Source organism: Penaeus monodon, chromosome 23, assembly GCF_015228065.2.
Source record: "Penaeus monodon isolate SGIC_2016 chromosome 23, NSTDA_Pmon_1, whole genome shotgun sequence".
Lineage (NCBI taxonomy): Eukaryota > Metazoa > Arthropoda > Malacostraca > Decapoda > Penaeidae > Penaeus > Penaeus monodon.
In genome coordinates, this window is record NC_051408.1 from 8676149 (window position 1) to 8676528 (window position 380).

Consider the following 380-nt stretch of genomic DNA (forward strand, 5'->3'; position numbering starts at 1 on the left):
TCCTCATTTCCTTTCTCTTCCTTAATCCCTTTGTATATAACGTCATTCAAAATGCCAACCCCAAATTGTCTTGTTCGAGGGTCTGTCATGGGAGCAATTGAAAAATGACACGAATGACACCCCAGGCACGGTGTCATAATTGGACGCTCAATATCACAGTGTCATATCTTGGATTATTCTGTGTGGGATCGTGTTTTTTTTTAACGGTTTATATATCATATTCGTGTGTTTTTTTATTGTTATCATTATTTTGGTTATTTTTGATAGTGTGGTGTCTGTTTTGATTCGTCTAATTGTATTTTTATCATTATGCATCATCATCAGTAACAATATGATGTTAAAGTGAGAAATACTTCCGCATTCCCGTCTTGAAACAATTT

General features: G+C 34.7%; 1 protein-coding gene across 1 annotated transcript in view; it reads right to left on the reverse strand.

The window, feature by feature from the left end:
- The window catches only part of LOC119588128 (secretin receptor-like), a gene marked incomplete in the record, with an annotated part of 160037 nt that overhangs the window by 31149 nt on the left and 128508 nt on the right, over positions 1 to 380 (reverse strand).